The 19295-nt window shown below is 40.9% G+C and overlaps 1 pseudogene; it reads left to right on the forward strand.

The window, feature by feature from the left end:
- Positions 1–613: 613 nt before the first annotated feature.
- Positions 614–6330, forward strand: LOC122099768 (annotated as a pseudogene).
- The last annotated feature ends 12965 nt before the right edge of the window (positions 6331–19295 follow it).

Below are 19295 nucleotides of genomic sequence, written 5' to 3' on the forward strand. Positions count from 1 at the left end.
TAACTGCTGACTGCTTATGCTTTCTGATACTAGGACAGCAGAGAGGACACAGCATTCAGTTCGCCTCTCGCAAACTGGGCCACATAATTTAATTATGTGGGACATAAGGCCCCTTCTCTACAAAACTGGAGCAAAATCATTCCATCAAGTTGCTGGGAGGGGTACCGGAGTCTTTAAATAGGGAACTCTATTTCATACATAATGAAAACTTAAACACGCAGCTGATGCCTGAATCCAAAGCAGAGACTCTGACTCCTGTCTTTTGGTTTAGCTCTGGGTTGCTCATTGTGTCCTGCAGGAATCTGTGCTCACTTCTACCTACAATGTCTCCCCCAGTGTCCTACAGAGGGTATTCACATTTATCATCCTAACCTCCACACTCACCTTCGCTATTCTTTCTCTTGTATCTTTCTGTCAAAGCAAAAATCTTTACCTAGAGAATTGTGTTAATGAAAATAAAAGATCCTGTTGACATCTCTCTAAACTCAGCAGAATGGAGATGCTAGGTGTTCTTGTAACGTCTGCTGCTGGGGCCACATGATGGTATGGATGGGTCATGGGCTGGACACTCTCCATCCTCTTCTGGGATGAGGGGTGGGGGAAATGTACAAGGATGCAGGCAGAGACTGAGGAGAGAGCTGTCAATCAAGAAGAAACAAATAACTGCAAAAAGGCAAGAAAGGACACTGTGCTGAGGGTGAGGGAGATCTATAACTGATTTGATTATAGGTGATGCTCCAACTGGGAAGAAAAATGATTAGACGTTGGGAGGAAAAAGAGGGGGATGATTCAAAGGGTCTGTGCATGTCATACAAAGAGAAAGGAATTAGCTGAAAATAGAAAGGTCCATATTTAAATTACTCTGAGACTGGAATAAGAAAATACAGAAGAGCTCATTTTTTTGCTCAAGACAGTCTATAAAAGCTGAGATGGAAAGGAATTGGCTATTGACAAAATTAATGAGTTGTCTCTCCTCCAGTCCCTTAGCTGTTACACTCAGACAAGGAACCTATGTGTCCCAGGGAACGGGAGCCTCAGGAACAAGAAGAGAGTCTTTGACCTTGTCAAAATGCTTTTCTGTCTGAACCAAGCCATAGCTATTTATCTTGTGAGATAATCCCTATTCAGGGTGTGAATATTGTGACTGCATCCTTTCAAAGACAACTCCCCAAAGATGTCATTCTCCTAACTGAGAAAGAGTTGTTTTCACACATTGCACAGTAAGTTCTGAGACAGTCCAGAGGAGTTTAAACAAATCCTCTTGACAGATCTGCACACCCCTCTGTCAATTAAAATGATGACCTGCCCCCTGAAAGACATACCCAGGCCTGTAAACAAAGACTCTAACCAAAGATGTGCTTTAATCTTCCAGTGCAAAAGTAAGGTTACCTAGATTTTAAAATACAATAATCACAATTATTATTTCTTGTTTCACATTGGAGTTGGTTTTTAAACACTTAGCAACCTATTTTAGACAAACATTAATACATTAGCAAATATTTGGGTATTTTTATAAATATCCAAAAATAAATATTGTTATGATATTTTGCCAAAAACAGAATCAAAGATAATGTTATTTAATACTAGTAAGTTTTATAAACTAAGGCTAGACTTTGAAATGGGTTAACTTTTAACTCCAGAAATGATAACAGAAATAGCATTGCAAATGGAGTATTTCTGATCTGAAAAATTTCCCAAGTGTTACAAGAAGTGTTTAAGATTTGGAGTTTCTTTGTAAGTTTGTAATATTCACATGTGCCTAACAGGGTATCTTAGAAATGAGAATCAATCTAAGAACAAAATTAGTGTGCCGCTCACACTCCTATGTACCTAGTGGAAAACCACTTTCTTCACTATATTTAGTTCACCCAAAGTTTGAGTTCCATTGTCATGTGACCTCAAGTGTAGAATTTTCCTTTGGCAACTTAGATATTTCTGGATTGGGGAATATTTTAGATTTCAGATTGTCACATTAAGAGTGCTCAAATTTTCCCTGATAGTAACTTTGATTTCTAACTTTGATTTCTCCTTTTATGCTTTATAAGAAATGTCCATTGACTGTTGTCAGAACAGATTTAGGGACTGTTTTTCTAATTTTGACAAACAGTCCTCTTGATGCAAAGAAAATTCTTGAGTTTTTCATCTTTTCTAGATTTGCTCATAGCCCACAGATAATGAGGGTAGTCAATAGCTCTGGCCAGAGCTGTTGTGGCAGACCCAGGGATCTTGTCTCATTCTCTGGAATGGTCAAGACTCACTGGAAAGGGTCTTTCCATTGTGGGTGATGATTCACCTAGGTGTACTGATGTACTTGCTAGCCCGGGGATATGCTACTAGGAGTGGAACTGTGTTCCCTCAACATTCTCCTGTTGAAGTCCTAACCTGCTATATATCACAATGTGGCCTTATATGGTGGCAACAAGGTTGTTGTAGATGTAATTTGATGAGATGGGATCATCCTGGGAAAGGATGAGCCCAACCCATAGGACTGGTACTCTTACAATAAAGAAAAACCTGGACACAGACATGAACAGAGAATGAATATCATATAAACAAAAAGGCAGCAATCAAAGGGAAATATCAACAAGGACACACACACACACACACACACACACACACACACACACACACACACACACACACACACACACACACACACACACACACACACACACCCAGCAAATTCCCAGAACTTTGGAGGTAGGAATTCAGCATTTTTTTCTTTACCACCTCAGAAGGCACTAGGCTGCTAATGTGAAGGACTTGCAAATTATGCCTTGGTGTGATATTTAAAGTCAGAACAACCTAATATCTTAATACAGTCCATGTCACAGAGCAGTGAGCTACATGGCACCTTATGTCTCTTAACCTTAATCCTCTATTACCTTAAAATCACATTAGCAATGGTGCCTTCTTAGTTTTATTCACACATTTTGCGAGAACCGAATAAGATCACACATGAAAAGACATTTAAGGTATAAAGCACCTGACAAATGTCAGCTATGAATATTTTTGTAGACAGCCATTGAAACTCTGTTGATAGGTTCAGTAAAGTGAAATTAAATGTGCCTCCTGGGGATATAAATTTAGACACTGTCATTAACAATGACCCCAAACTCATAGATCCTGAGAACTCACTTTTGCTATTTAATGCAAATACTCTCAAGCACTGTATCTAAAAGAGCTAAGAGTATCCTTCTGTGTTGAGATGACATGCTCTAAGCCTTTACACCCAAAATGAGGTCACCTGACCAGCAGCCTCTAAGGCATTGGTATCACTGCAATTCTTGATACAACTGCAGAGCCTTCTGCACCCCAGAAGGGCTGGTTCAGAAGCTGCACCCAGTGAACACTCTGACTAGGACAGTACTTAGGTTAAAGTCTAAGAACTACCATAGAATATAGTATATTCTTTATCATACACTCTTAGCACAGTAATATATACAGCAAGAATGAATGTTCTTAACAACCAATAGCATGCTCTATTTAGGACTGTTAAGAAAATGGAGGAGAAAGGAAAGGAACAGGCTGGACTTGTACAACAGGCTAGGACTGTTCATTGCCAGGGAGGGGCACAGACCTTCCCGAGGGGAGGTTGTGCAAGGACTGGATTTGGGGAGGGTCTATGTAGGTTTTGACAAGGAAAAAGAAAACATGAGCGCTGGTCTCTTGGGGGCCCAGGGTAGTGTCCTTGTTCAGGCCCAGAGTGGAATGCTCTGCTTAGGGTGATGGGGACTTTCTGGGCTGAGCTCAGGGACGAATGTGTAATGCCGGCCTGCAGGCAAGCTGGTAAGGATGTGTCTGGTGCTTCGATGGACCTGGGGAGTCAGTCCTGCCAGGACAGCCCAAGTTTTATATTTTGACAGAATTATTTCTTTAATCCTGTGTCCACCATGCAAGCCCTTAACACCGCAAAGCCTCAAGCAATATGATTTGCCTTCTTCTCCTGCAGTCTTCTCACCTGTACAAAGGTGGGGGACTAATGTTCGATTTGCAGAATCCTAGAAGACCATACAAGATAACACATATAAGCCAACCAACAGGCTCCTTTCAGATACCTCCCAACTGTCCAGGAGTCTCCGTGTGTGAGAAGTTCTTATTTTGTTATACTATTTCATATGATAGGAATCACATTGTCCCCGGGGGTGAGAGATCTCAAAGATCAAGATATCTTTGATTCTTGTGCATGTAGACCCCCAATTTTTGCCACTGGTTTTTATTAAAGGAGGGGAGGACTCAAACAACTGAACAGTACTGGTCCATTTCCTCTCTGGGGCCTGGCACTTGAAGCCCGAGAGCTCTGTGGGTGTGAGGCGCTGGGTATCTGTCCCTAGTGGTTAGGGGAAGTTTCTGGATTTCTGCAGAGCCAGCCTTGTGTAGGTGAGTTGGGTCGGCTGCCCCAGGGTCCCTGCGGTCTCCAGGGCTGCTCTCAGCCAGAGCACCCCTGCCCCAGGGCTCCCTATGGGAAACTCCTTGCAGTGTGTGTGTGTGTGTGTCTGTCTGTCTGTCTGTCTGAGAACTTGAAATCAGGGCCTGGGCGCTGGCCGTTTTGCTCAAGGCTAGCACCCTACCACTTGAGCACAGTACCACTTCCGGCTGCTTGGCGTGGACGATCCTGTCCCAGCTGTCTGGGGATCTCGGGACCTCCATCCTCCGATCCCAGCCCCTGAGCAGCCACGCCCTGCGCCGGCCAGGGCCGCCCTCCCGGAAGGGGAAGCGGAAGTCGAGGGCGGGTTCTTCCTGTCCGCCGGGTGAGGCAGAGCCGGCCGCCACCCCTGGCCCCTTTGGCCGCTGTAACCCACAGGAAGCCCGTGCACCATGCGGTCGGCATGGGCGGACACAGGCCGGGCCACGCCCCGGGGGGACCCCACTCCACGGGAGGCACAGAGAGGGCCCGAGAGGCCCGAGAAACGCAGGCAGCCCAGCTCCTCGGGACCGCGGTACGGGAGGGGCGCCGGGGACGGCCGAGCGCCAGCGAGAGCGGCGGGGCCCGAGGCACGGCAAGAAGGACTGTTTCGAGAGACCCCGGCGAGAGGGCGCCAAGGTAACCCGGCCTCGCGGAGCGCCCGACCAGCACGTCCAGCCGCAGCTCACGTCCCGGAAGAGAGATGGCTGGAATGGCTACCATCCGGAGGATCACGTGAGAACTGTGGACCTGGCAAAACGAATGCTGAAAGCCCAGAAACGTCGAGAAGATCCGGCCTCGCGAGAACCAGTGGGACAAGCTCGTTCCCCAAGACACGGGTGGGGGGAGCAAAGGAGCCGAACTCTCACGTGGATCAAGATCACAGCAGTGAAGATGAGGATGAAGATAAACACGCAGATCATAGCGACGGGCCTGGGCGGAATGTTGACTTTCTTAAGAGACGAATGACAATCCGGAAACTGAGGATTCGAGAGGATACAGAGAAATATTTGAGAAACTGAGATCCAGATTCTTCCTACTATGGTCCAAAAACCCGAGCGATGAGGGAGAATCCTAATGCCAATGCGGGGAAGCGCCCAGATGAAGTGAGCTATGCGAGGGATAACTTCATTCAGTACACCGGAGATACCGTTGCCATGGCTCAGGCACGGGTGTTTGCCTGGGAGGCCTATGGCAAAAGCTCAGAGGGGCACCTGCAGGCCATCCCAACGAAGCTAGAACTTCCAAGTTAAAAAGGAAAAGAACAGCAGAAAGCAAGCATCCTGCAGAAGTACGGTGGCCAGGATCACCTGAAGGATCCTCCAGCCGAGATGCTCTTGGTCCTGATGGAAGCCCAGACATGGAATATTTGAGGCACGGGGTTGTCATCAGGGGTCAGGAGCGGGCCATGGCCTGCTCCATATACAAGGAGGATGTGAAGATCCACAACCACACGCACAGCTCTGGATCCTACTGGAAAGAAGGCTGTTGGCGATACAAATGCTGTCACTCATTTGCAAAGTATTTTTGTTGCACTGAAGAAGAGGGGAAGGAGACTGCTCTGAGTAGTGTGTAGGATGAATGAGGAGACTGGAGGAGAGTTGGGGAAGAAACTACCGAGGCTTGTGGATATGCACCAAGAAAACCTGAAGGGAGACACGAGCAGAAAGAAAAAGAAAAAGCACCCCTAAGAGCAATCCCGACAGAGATGATGGAGGCAAGACTCAAGAGAAATTGACGAGGGCACTGACTGCAGAGCAGGCCAGCCTGCTCTATCTCAGGGAGACCATGCAGGCTGACCAGAGAAAGTGGCCCTACAACAGCATATATGAAACTCCAGAGCCCACAGGGAAGAAATGGAGGCCTACAGAATGAAGTGCCAGAGGCCACATGACCTCATGGCCTCTTTCCTTAGACAGCAGTAGTCATAGAAGGTCATCCAGGATACAGTCCAGCAGGCTGCCACAGCTCCCAGTCATTATCATAGATAAATATATATATTAATAATAATTTTTTTAAAAGCAACTTGCTCTGTCTTTGCTATCTGACAGTCTCAACAAACCAGATCAAATCTAATGGAGAGTTGAAGAGGGACCCCATGCTGATGTGAGGAGATTCAGGAGACAGGAGGCATGGCACAAAATGGTGGCCGAGGTGGTCGGGGTGTAAATAGTCATGGTTAGGGGGCAGGGTCACAGAGAATTCAGTCTCAGGAATTCATGGTAAAGGTCTGACAGGTGCAATAATCTATTGTCCAAGTCCCCACCACTGCCTGTAGGTAATCAGGTACACCTATCACCTGGGGCTGAAGGTGGGGTTTCGCCTCTTAAGAGCTCTTGGAAATTCCCTATCATTCATCACTTTGCCAAGATGGCACCTGTTAGGTCCAGCATCAATATATTAATGTGTGCTTATAATCCCAGTACTACCAAGATTGAGGTAGGAGGATTAAAATTCAAGGCCAACCTTGGCTACATAAGGAGATTCTGTCTCCCAAAAGAAAAAAATCAAAAGGAAAAAAAAAATTGTTCTGTACTCAATAGCTAAATCCCAAATTTTATCTTTGGCTTTTTATCTATTATTGACATATATTGTGAAGGAAGATTACCCTTTCTTAAAACCAGGGCTGCATGGTTTTGTTTTGAAGTAATTTAATAGTTTAACTAGAATTGTTATAATTATTTGTTTTTTGCCTTCAGAGAGTTTCTTGTTCTGAAACTAAGAATGTACTCTTGAGTGTTTGGTTCACCAAAAGGAAATCGGTAGAAATGGTAAATAACCTTTATCTCCAGAATCTGAAAATGCATTGACAGACCAGAGCCCAAATTATCAAAACCCCTTAAGGGTACTCTACCCTTATAATTCAGTACCTGGAAGCAGGTAGAGCAACAGTGGATCCAGTTGCCTATGAAAATAATCTAAAACCTTGTTCCCTGTGAGCTTGCCATCATCTGTCCATCCTCTACTGAGCAGTAATTACTGCCTTTGCTCTACAATTCCTCCTCCCTCCTGCTTCAGATTTGCAGTGTGATTCAGAATCCCCTGGGGACTGGGGACCACCAAACTGTATGGTATTTTACTTGAATGTATCTTTTCACAAGTCTTGTTTTGGCAATTTGAAAAACTGCCAGGCTATTTCCATGAACAAGGCAGTATGGACCACTGCTTAGTTTGGCATGAAATTCCTTAAAAATAGGAGTAGTCCAGAACACATCCTTTGAAAATTGCCTTGATCCCCAAAGTAATTTGTACCAAGATCCATGCTATTTTCTCATATGGAGAAAATAAGAATGACTTTATAATAATGCGATTATGAAAATTAATTTATTTCAAAGCCCATACTAGTACTTAAAGTTTGCTTTAGCACAATCTGGGTATAACTTGTTCCTTTGACCTTATCTATCTCTTCACAATTATTATTTTACTAATCTTAGGAAAAACTTTCTCAGAAAGGTTTACTGACCCTAGGTTTGGGGCCAGGATTTCTATCATATAATTTCCTTTTGACTTTTGCTTTTTACTTCAATGACAGTATGCCATTTATTCACCCTAAATAGTAAGTTTCTATATAAAGGAACTCATTGACATTGACTATTATTAGAAACTCCAAGCAAGGCATAAGGAAGTTTCAGTACAAAGAGTCACAATTCTTTAGGTCCCTATCCCTTAACTCATGCTATGACTGTTTTTCAGCATTATGTGAAACTTCATTTTTGAGTTTGTTTCAAACACTATTTCCTACACAGGTCCTTTTTGGGTTTTCCAGTTAAGCTCAAGCTCTGCCATGATCCCAGAGCTCTATTTAAGTATCCCAGTTATAGGGGTTACCACCATGCATTCCTCATCCCACCTTCCTCTGAGTTCCTCTGTAGAAGGGACACTGCCTTATTACATTCATAAATCAATAGCTCAGACCATTGAATGTCACTATTCCCCAGGGGAAAAAAAATAGGTAGGGTGAAGACATTGTTGTTGGATGAATGAAGGCAGGAGAAATGATAGGCTTGTTAGGTGGATTTGAAATGATAGGCTGGTCAGATGAATTACTGAATGAATGGTAGAATACATTTGTGTCTTGACTTGTACAAGCTCAGTTATCAGTGGTCATAAGCTGGAGATGTTCAGGGACCTAAGAAACTCTTAGAAATTATATGGTTATTGGTCTATGGTTTAATAGTCCCTTGGTTTCTACTCTTCACAGGATTACCCTCTCCTCATGAAACAGACAGAGCCCTTAGGACTGGTGAGCAAGGCAGTTTGAACAAAAGCAGAGTGGACATTTCAGGATAGCCCAAAGCTCTCTTGGGAGCTTATCGCCACAACGATATCCTAGGACTAGACTATGCTTTCTTAAATTGTAATAATAGAGAACTTTAATTTTTCATGAGATGAACTAAGGCTTGTCACTTAAAAAGTCATGAGGAAAAGTACCTGCTGTGCATGGCCTTTAAATGCCCAATTTTCTGAGTCCAAAAAAGAACATAGAAAAAGAAGCCAGTTGGGGCTCTAGAATGTGTTTCCTTTCCCCTCAAATCATTAATAAGGAACTTGAGCAATTGACAGATTAAAAGAATATGGAAGATTTGGGAAGACAGACAGTAGACAGGCTTAGGCTGTGGTTCTGGAGATCTGTGGCCACTGGCAGGCTCAGGCTTTCCTGATGCAGTGGGAAGACACTGGCACAACCTGGTTCCATCCTGGGAGCCAGTGAGTGGGTCCCAGAGCAACAGGAGCCTCTGTGCTGCTCTGCCCCGTATAGGGATGATCAGGAGACCCAGACACTCCCATGACATTTCAGAGATTAAAGAGTCATCTCTGGGGGGTCCTTGAAGATGGAACCTACCAGACACAGAGTTAGGATTTTAGAGTTCTTGAAGGTGCTCACAGAGCACATCTCAAAACAGAGGTGTGGGTCAAGTACCACAATGGATACTAATCCAGAATAAGTGGGCACAGACAGAAAAACGTGGACTCGATGTTCACCCACCCACAGTTTTCGTGGGACACAGAGATCCTTCCTGTAATCCTCTAGCGACTTGGGCAGGAGGGCTGAGGCAGGGTCTGGGAGAGCATGCTTTGTCTCCAGTGCCAGTGACAAGTGAAAAGTGGCTAGATCATACCCTCTTCCTTATACTAGCTTGCATTTGTAGTGGGTCTTTAGTGAAAAATGGGTTTATTTGTAGGCAAAAATAAGACATGGGTAGGAAGTACTCTCTCACACAGTAACTTCTTAAGCTCTTGGTATGTACTGCTCAGACTTACATATGATTGGCACCTAATAACATTAACTTGTATGTTTGCTAATGTTCAGAAACAAACATCTTAGCTTCTAGATGTTTTGGTAGCCAAGAAAAGCAAAATGACACAAATGAAATCACAACAGAAATCTCTGAAGAGATTAGTTGGAATAATCATGAGATTGCTTGGCACATTGACTATAATTTGGTTCCTTTTTATCCTAGCTTTAAATAAACTTTTGATTTTTATTAGGTATTCTTATTTTTCCCATTTGAAGGTTACATCACATCTCTTAACTTGAGAAGAGAGATAGATGCTACCCAATATTCAAATATTTAAGGTTATTGTTTTCAAGAATTCAAACAAAACAAGTTTAACTGAAGCCAGCCACCAATCCAACAAAAGCAAATGCTTTCTGGATGTGGAGTGGCACTGGTAATCACAGCTGTTGGGAAGTGGAGACAGGGAAGACCTGGTTCAGGCCAGTCAGGACACAACATTTGTGAGACCCCATTACAATAAACAAAAAGCTGAGCTTGATGACACCCTGGAGGTGTAAATGGGAGAAACTAGTCTAGGCCTGCTCAGGCATAACCAACTTTATTTAAAAAAAAATAACAAAAGCAAAAGGGGATCATAGTTTTAAGTGGTTAGAATGCCCGCTGGACAAGCACAAAGCTTCAAGCGCAAATCTCATTTACACCAGGTAAAACAAGAAGCTAAATTCTTGAATGCAGTTATGTTTTTAATTAAAGAATGCATATTGCATTTTAGCACCTATATTTCATCCCAGGCTGGGAAAGAGAACAGCAAGTAGTCACATAGTCACATACAAACCACATGTATGATTTACACCCAAAACCCTGGGTATCAATTCCAGCTTTACACCCTGTGTTGGCTGCTACTTGATTTTGAAAATTAGATTCTGCCTTATGACATCAATGATTTACCTCTAACCTCATCTATAACTGTAACTCTTAAGGGGTCTTGTAAGGGGAAAATAAAGAAGGAAAATGTGTCAAGGGCACAGAATATCATAAATGTGCTCACATTTCCCCTGACTCTCATCCTCAGAACAGGGCATATTCTGACATAATAAGGCTCAGGAGAAGGAAGACATCCAAAGAAATGCCCAAAGACATACTTTAATCGACTGTCTTTTCCTGATGCTCACATATATCAGTCTTTGACTTATTTCCCTGTGATTTTAGGCAACCTATTGGCCATCCTTTCACTTCTTCCTTCATATATCATACGTTTTCTTTTAGTGTCTACTATATATCAGGAATGATGTAGATACTGTAAACAGAGAGATGGAGAGGTCCTCCTGCTTTGGGCTGAGTATGGAATTACGAAATAAACTGAAATACACAGAGCATTATTTTGCACTTGAGAAATAAATGCTAAGGATATGCCTTGGGCAATGCAATCTGAGAGAGAGAGAATCTGGGATTTGAGGTGAGTCAGTAGTGGGGGAAAGTTGGGGGAGAATGATGGAAAGGGTACCATTGATCAGAGGGCCTTGCACTTACAAACCAACCTTTTAAATTAAAAGACCTTTGTACAACTACTTAAAAATAGTGAAAAATAAACAAAAGTAAAGATTCCCAGAGATTCTGATCAGGTTCTATTTGGAAAATTACATTCACCACAATTCTTGGTCTTAGCAATTATCTTTTTATAGCTTGGTTTACCCGACCAGGCTCTTCACTAATCTTGCTTTTGCTATCTCTGCTCCTGAAATAAATACCCTCTATTTTATCCTGATGTTTACATATAAACCCTTAGAACTGAGCTACACTTGGCCGTTGTCTGAGTCCTTTTGCTACTGTCTTGACTCAGCTTGAAGCTAGCTATTCTTATCCCACTTTTGTTGGTTCCTCTTCTCCATTTGTAGACAACATATCTAAGGAAGAATTCTATCTTTCTTGATCTTGTAGGAATCCTAAAGTTACATGCTGTTTACATGAATAATTCTAATGCAACAATTTATTTTCAGTGTGGGCAGCAAGTACTGGAAATGTCCAAAGGATTCAGGAATTGCTCCTGTTGGTCTGTAGGGGATGGGAGATCAATTAAATGGAGGGTAATCGATTCTAGAGCATAATTTCCATCATAATTTACAGGTAAATGGCCATTGTTAAGAAGGACAGCCTATAAATCATCATTGGATAGATACAGTAGTGATACTCAAGATATTTGACAGCATAAATTATGCTTGTTCAAAGACACTGGCTGTTTCAAGTCAACTTATGGGTAGTTGTAGGAATTCATTAGGCATCAGTTCTGGCTGCACGTATATTTGTCTTAACAGGAAATTTATAAGATGGAAAAACACACACAAATATAAAATGAGTTCTAAAATTGGTAGCACTGGTTTTCCTTTTAAGTCCTTATTTTTATTTGTGTTATAATATTTCATAAGTCAATTTTTGGAGGTAAAGTGTATTCCTTTGTTATTTGATGATGAACCTTGGGGATAGAGACTTTTTAAAATCACAGAAATGATTTAAGTGAATGAAATACAGGTTATCTGGACTCCCTTTAGGAAAATACCTTAAGATTTATAGGTCTCTGAATGTCAGCACTAAAAGAATATTAAAAAAAATAAAGTGAGGCATTGAGGTGGGAAACTGAAGCTCAATGGTTGACCACTGGAGGTATTTATACTACTTGCTTTGTGCTGTTAGTTTTACAGAATCATCAGGCCTTGTTTATTTATTTTCCAGATTAGCCATGAATGTTCAAACTAATCTAGAGCATTTTTCTCATCACATTTTCTAGACAATGGCCATTTAAAATATTTGGATTTTATATTTCCCTCAGTAAGAATCTTTCTGCATATGCAACATTCATGCTATTAAAAAAACCATAATTAGTTGTCTCTACATTATTCAGATCTTCAACTGCTGGAAAATTCTGCTCACCAAGGGAAATAATCAAAGGGCTCATTAATAGAAGATAAATAATGAATTAAATGTAAAACAAATCCACATAAGTTAGAGAACTATTTTGCAAAAATAAAAATAAAGTTCCAAATAGTGTTTTTCCCTTGGTGAAAGACAAATGGGCCTGGCAGGCAGAACTCTGACTTCTTCAAAGACATTGTCCACAGAGGCTTCCCCGACTCCAGTGGCACTCACAGTTTCATCAAGGACAACACATACCACAGTGCAAAGTAACAAGACTTGGTTCAGTTCAGGAGTCCCACAAAATTTAGGTGAGTCTGATGGTTCCTTCCACTTTTCCTGGCCTACATACTAACTATGTCACTTGCTTTCATACATCTGTGCTTCTGTGTGAATGGCCATGCCCTTTCATTAGTTCTGTTCACACTTTAGTATGTTCTTTAAATGTGTGTGTGTGTGTGTGTGTGTGTGTGTGTGTGTGTGTGTGTGTGTGTGTGTGTGTGCTTAAAGAGACTTTGGTAATGAACAAGTACATCTGCTAAGCAAACCTGTGTAAATGCCTGATGTATACTGGGTACTGAATGGATATGTACTGAATAAAGCAGCAACATAATAAATGTCCAGTAAATGGTCTTCTTGGAACTACCAGAATGCAACTCTGAATGGATGAAGAATCTGAGGGCCCTGGTCCCTTCTCAGTACTTAAATGAAACAGGTGTTTCTTTCTGGACTGAATATCCATGATAACAACACTATAAACTAGATCTTGCTAGACTTACTCTCTATAAAAAGGTGTCAGGAAAGCAAAGTCCAAACAAGCAAAGTTTTATAAGGTCCAATTTTTATAGGAAGAATGAGAGAAGGCTGTATTTCTACTAGCATCACTTGGGTATCTGGCTCTAACCATGACTTAGTCCCATGAGGTTTTTCAGCTATATCAGGTAACATTTTCTTTCTGAGCCTAAGCAAGTTTGAAGTATTCTTCTGTTTTGTGTCATGTATAGAGACATGTTTCAAATCTAAGCTCCCAGAATCTTCCTTTCAAATGTCCAGAGAAGAACACAAGGGAATGTTGTGTTCTTTTCTATTAATGGAAGTAGGAAGACCTAGAGTTCAAGCTCAATTTATATTTTGTTAAAATAGGAAATGAATTATCCTCTCTAACAAGAGCCAGTGAGTGTGCATGTAATTATAAATCAGATTTAATTGGCAATGGCATACTTGAGAATTTAAAAACACACATGCATAAAGTTCTCACAAGAGGATCAGGTACTTCAGTGTCAAACGTTAAGCACTACAGATGTGATTATTACATTCTAGAGAGAAGGTATAAATGTTTGAACATGTCAGTGGAACACACCTGTGACATGATTTTAAAGAGAATCATGGGAGTGGTAACTTTGGATGGCAATTTGGGACAGGTCTGTTGAGTGATAACTATATGCTTGTGTATGAATGATAGCTGTGGACAGCTGGCTATCCAGGAGAGAGGGAAAGGACTGTATGCTATTGTCTAAGATAGGCTAAATGTAGTGGGTGAGGGATGTGGGAGAAGTGGGCATAGATAAGTCAGTGTAAATCCCGTGAGGGAATTTTATCAACAATGACACATAGGATTTACCATTACATGTTTCCCTCTGGATGCTATAAAGCGAATGGCTTAGGGTGGGCCATGACTGGCACAGAAAGAGAAGTCGGGCTACTTCACAGGTCCAGGAAAAGGACAATTGTAATAGTGGAGATAGAGAAGAATGTATGGGCTGAGGCTTGGTTTGAAGCTAGAGCTCAACGTGATTGCTGGTGGACAAGGTCAGGCAGGAGTGCAGGTGCACACTATAAAAAACAGAATGCCTGGAAAGATACTTGCTCACTCTTGAGTACAAGTGGAGTTCATCGTGAAATGGAGAGGACTGATCAACTAGCCCATGCCCATGTGCCCTCCTCTGGAGGTACTAAAAGTGAGATGTGCATTAGGAATCCCAGGAGATGATGATCAATTAGCAATCTCACCCACAAGACTGGAATTCCCCTAAAATACCAGGCAGGAAACATAAATTTAGATTTGCTACCAAATGGAGGATAGGTAAGACACTAGAATACACAAAATCTTCAAAACAACAACTACAACAAAGTTAGTTGGATCAGGAGACTGAGAAAAGGTCCCAGTTCTCATATTTAAATCATATAGAGTAACTTGTTTGGCCTACGACCTGCAAATTAATTACAATATAATTTGCTATAACTTGTAAGCACCTTCCAAATTAAGTTTTGAACATTGTTAAGTATTTTGTAAGTAGGACATTCTCATTAAAATGATATCAGAGACACCACTAAAGCAGCAGCCCTTCACCAATCTGACTGCCGGTTCCTATCTCCTCTCTCCACATCTCATTTCCTTTGTTCCCTTGAAGACATAAACCTTAAAGCTAGTGTATCCCCTCATTTTCTCCCCTTCCAGAAAACATCATATGGTTGAGGTCCATGAAGTTTTAAGCTTGAAAATAAGGCCTACTGAATTTATTAGATGGCTTACTTTCGCTCACTTGACACTTGGGTTTGTATCAGTGCAGGCAGATCTATGTAATCGCTTTGTCCTATAGAATTCCATTTGGTGTCGGCTCCACAGATTTGGTTTCAGTGTAATTCAGATTAAGATTCAAGTTTATCATCATAAACATAGGAGCAGGACATGCTCTCTCTCTCTCTCTCTCTCTCTCTCTCTCTCTCTCTCTCTCTCTCTCTCTCTCTCTTTGACAGGTCAGCACATATCTGCATTTTACAGGTTCATACATAATACTACTTGTTCTCCAAAGTAATTGTTCGATTTTCCTTTTCTAATATTAGTTGTTGTGAGCTCTCACTTTTTTATATCCCTGAGAAGCCTTGGGATTAGCAGACTGTGTACCATTTTTTGCCAATTTAAGAGGGGTAAAATGAAATGCCTTCTGATTTATTTCATGTGTGTTTTCTATACTTCATGATGTTCCTAATTAGATTTATTATCATTGTCTTTTTTTTTCTTTTGTTGGAAATGTGTTTTTATTTTTGGCAAAATTGTTGTTCATGTCTTTCAGCCGTTTTACTATTAGGTAATTTGTTTTGTTCTTTTTACTGATTTTAGAAATCCTTTGTAAAGATTTTTATGGGTGATAAATAACTATGTCAAGACTATTTCTCTACCCCATTATTTTTCATTACTAATAGCTTATTTTCACAGGCTAAAGTAAATTTCTGCCTTTTGTAAAGTTTAACTTTCAGTGTTTTGTTTTTCTTTATTGTTTCTTGCACTTTGGTACTTGATGAGATCATATTGTAAATGTTTATTTTTTCTAAAATTAAAAAAGTTTTCTTCATGAAGACTGAGCAAAAAGCTTTACCTTTTGTTTGACTGAGTTCCATAGGCACGTTACACTTCCACGTAGACTTTGTGGCTCTTGGGCCCTGGGTTGCTGATGATTTTGGTTCCAGTACATCTTCAGCTGGCCCAGACTTTACCTTCTGAACATAAAGTGCACTGGGCAGCCAGGAGGCTCAGATACCAGGCACTGGGTGACATGCTCAGGAGGCTTCCAGTTTCATAGCAATCTGCAAGATGCTATTCCAGTTTCAACCCTGAATATACCCAATGTTTTGTGTTTTGGTTATTCATGCAAGATGCTTTACAGAATATTTTCCCCATTTTCATACTTTGTAGCAAATAAATGCTTGCTCTCATCTGCTTTAACCTTATCTTTCTTCTTAGTAAGACATCTAGCTCATCATTTTATTAAGAACAAAACTCCTGTGACATTATAATATATATGCATCTCATTTATGTCATTGTTTTATACATATTATAGATATCATGAACATATTAATACATATGCAAAATTTACACATATATATCATATACAGCATATGTGAAATACACATCTAGCATATGCTGAAGAAAATATTTTCTTATTTAAATATAATAACTCATTTTTAATAGCTAGACACTGAGATTCATAGCTGTGATCCCAGCTAGTACAGGGGAAGAGAAGAGATCAAGGCTTTGGTTTTAGACTAGCCTATGTAAAAATTTACAAAGAGCCCATGTCAATCAATAAAAGCCAGATAGAGTAGCATGTGTTTGTAATCCCAGCCATGCTGGAATCAGTAGAATCCCAGACTGGCTCCAGGAAAACACTTAACTTCCTTTATGACTCATAAATAAAGTAATAGTAGTCTGGAGGCCATGAATCTGCCTAGCAAGCATGAGACTCTGAGTTCACGCTAGCACCACAAAAACAAAACAACAACAAAGTCCATGTTTTAATGATATCCATCTAAGAATATAGCCCATTAACAGATGAATATGTCTTCATTAAATTAACCCCCACTATAGAATTTAGGGGCACATTTTCTGTGAAAAATAAGAGAAGTTTCTTTCAAAATAAATGAATAAAAATACTAGGTCCTTTAGCTTCAGTTTCATTGTCAGTAGCTCTCTACAGCTACATACAGGAAATTCTAAGTTGTAAAGAAAGAAGAAGAAAAAATAATAAGGAACCCTATCTCAAAATAATCAGAACAAAAGGAATGGAGATGTGGCTCAAATGGTAAAGTACCTGCGTGGCAAGTGTGAGGGCTCCCTTAAAAATTGTAATATAAGGAAATGCCTTGGCTGGCATGCAAGTGTAGACAAATGTATTATCTGAAAATATCGTAGATTCAGTGAAGATCTCAAACAGTGTAATTCCTTAGAGAGACAAAAATCAAAGTTCAACAATGTAAAATACCAGCAAGTAGGTACTGAAACAAAGCATAATAATGCGAAGGGGAAAGAGGTAGACACACGAATAGAAAGGGGAAAACACAGATAAAGTCCCAATGTATTTTGTGCAAAATTAACAAGAGTGAGGGAATGGATGGGCAGGGGAGGGTTGGGTGAGAATGTTGAAAGAGTGAAATTGATCAAGATATATCATAGTCATAAACTGCATTGTTAAGTGGCAACTCTTTATACAACTATGTTAAAATAATTTATAAAAAGAAAGAGCAAAAAAAGCAAGTGAAGGGTGTAATGGAAGCGAGAAAATTAAAGGGGGTGACATTGATCAATATGCAGTTATTCACAAACTTTTTTTGTTAAATAGCGCCTTCCTTTGTACAACTACTTAAAGATAATTTAATATTTTAATGCTGTTACAGTGCACTTGTACTCAAGGAAGACCTGTGAAGGAATGCTTACACTTGTAGAGAGCTACTGTGGTTCACTGGGTTTATAATTAGCTTAGCTCCCTTCTAGTTAAAAGAAAAAAGGAGGAGGAAAAGGAATGAAGAGTATGAAAGATTTCTATCATTACATGTCAACCCTGAATCCAAATGTACAAAAAACTTTTAGTACAAATAATCGAACAGATATTGAGACCACGTGAAATGCACATATGAGAGTAGAATCTGCAGTGAAGGAGACTAAGAAATGAAATAGCCAAAATGGATGCTTTCTCAAAATTCATCAAACAAATCTTATTCTTTGAGCTACACTGATTTCTTGCAAATGTCCCTAAGTCAATGAACAGTCCCAATTTCTTTTAAAGCCAGATTTCCAGTCCTGAGATTGTTTTTTTCAGAGGGTCAAAGATTAGCTAGGGGAAATAGGGAGCCAGTTCATCACTGACCACTTGCCTGTTGTTGTTGTTGTTTACATCCACTAAAAACAACTGCCCCACTGTTATAGGTACTTAGACACTGCTTCTGCTAAACTTCTCCATCTCTATTCCATCCTTAAAAAGAGTGAAGGCAAGCTTGGCATGCCTGTCTCCAATTTGCTTCTTCAACGTTGCTCTGAGTCTCTCTGCTGCAGTCCACTTGGGTTCTGGCAAGGCAGGATTGACAGGCAGCATATTCTTAAGGAGGGACTAAAATATCCCCAGGGCACAAGGTTGGGGTTCAGATTGCTCTCCCAAGTAACTCTGACTGCACACAAGGATGTGAATGCTCTTCGGACAAGAGGAGTCCTCTCATGGGAACAGGTTCGTTCCCCTCAAGTGGTAACGGCGATAGGAACTTCTCTGGAACCTTCCACAGAACACAGAAGCCAGGCCTTACCTTCTCAGGAACAGTTCACTTACCTCTACCCCCTGCCACAATTCTTCCTCTGTTTAAACCCGAATCTTACTTCTGGAGACCAGACATGAGCTGAATTGCTTCTGTTGTGTCTTCCCAAGGTCTGCGAAGGTCAAACAATAACTGTCTGTTCTCGGTTCCTTACCACGAATCCCTGTGTGGCATGTGGGGTGAGCAAGTGGACCTGGCATGTTTGCATGTTTGACTCTTCCCCATTGGGTCTCCAGTGGTGGACTCCAGTGGTATCACCTCTAGCCACCGCAGTTTCTGTGCAGTGATCTCTGGGTAATTACTGGAATCCAGCCTGTGAGTGAAAAGATTATCTCCATGCACCCCCATTTTCATCTTTCAGATTTACCTAGTGCAAACATTTTCCTGTCCATTATCTATAAACGAGCATTGCTTCAAAGGAACATTGAATTATTCATGAGCAAATAGATATTAAGGTATTGTGTAGCAAAGAGTGTATAGCATGGTCCGAGAAGGAAGTACGCTCTGGCAGTTCAAGAATTGAAGTTCAGTTTTATTCCTACTTAAAAAAAAGATTTGTGGGAGGCGAAAAACAAGTTTAGCTTTGTAGTAAAAATGTCACAGTACAGATGATATCTTTGCTTTAGTTTGAAGAAAATAAAAGATGCTACTTTTCTATGTTC

This window comes from Dipodomys spectabilis, unplaced genomic scaffold (assembly GCF_019054845.1).
Source record: "Dipodomys spectabilis isolate Male_0828 unplaced genomic scaffold, ASM1905484v1 ptg000532l, whole genome shotgun sequence".
Taxonomy (NCBI): domain Eukaryota; kingdom Metazoa; phylum Chordata; class Mammalia; order Rodentia; family Heteromyidae; genus Dipodomys; species Dipodomys spectabilis.